Genomic DNA, 863 nt, shown 5'->3' on the forward strand with positions numbered 1-863 from the left:
TATCTTGATAGCCTCCTCTCTCTTCCCTCCTCACCTTCCAACACTCTGAAGTCTCTTCCATACTAAAAACAAAAAAAAAACCTTTTCTGGATTCCAGAACACCCTCCAACTATTGCCCCAGCTCCCTCATACATTTCTTAGCCAAACTATTTGAAAATGTTATTTACACATATTGACTTTATTTTCTGTGGAAAGAGAAGGGACCTGGGAGTCAGAAGGACCTGGGTTCTAATTTTAGCTCTACCACTTGCCTGTTGTGTGATCTTGGGCTAGTCACTTAACATCTCTGTGCCTCTTCTGCAAAATGGGGATTGGGACTGTAAGGCCCATATAGGGCAGGGACTGTGTACAACCTGATTAGCTCGTATCTAACCCAGGGCTTAGTATAGTAGTGGACATATAGCTGGTACTTAAGAAATACCATTCAATAAAAAGAAAACCTCTCTTCTTGACCCACTACAATCACGATTTAGCTACCTTCAATCCACTAAGATCATGCTCTCCAAAGTCACAACTCCATCCTCAGAGCTATATCCAATGGGCTCTACTCTGTCATAATCCTCTTGCCCTCTTGGTTGCCTTTGATATTGTGGACCACCTCACTTCTTATTTGTGCTTTGAGATCTTGGTTTTGTCCAACCTGATACCTCCTCAATTCTCCGCATTATTATGGCTGCTCCTTCTGTTTCTTCTGCAGGCTTCTCTTCTCTAGGCCTCAGGCTGTGAAGATATCCTGTGATATTCAAGTGCTAGATTCTTACTTCTCACCCTTTACACTCTCTCTTGGGGAACTCCTCTCATTTCATGGTTGTAGTTACCAGCCTTATATGGGTGACTCCAGCTCTCCAAGCCTTCAGCCTCTC

This window comes from Ornithorhynchus anatinus, chromosome 7 (genome assembly GCF_004115215.2).
Source record: "Ornithorhynchus anatinus isolate Pmale09 chromosome 7, mOrnAna1.pri.v4, whole genome shotgun sequence".
Classification (NCBI taxonomy): domain Eukaryota; kingdom Metazoa; phylum Chordata; class Mammalia; order Monotremata; family Ornithorhynchidae; genus Ornithorhynchus; species Ornithorhynchus anatinus.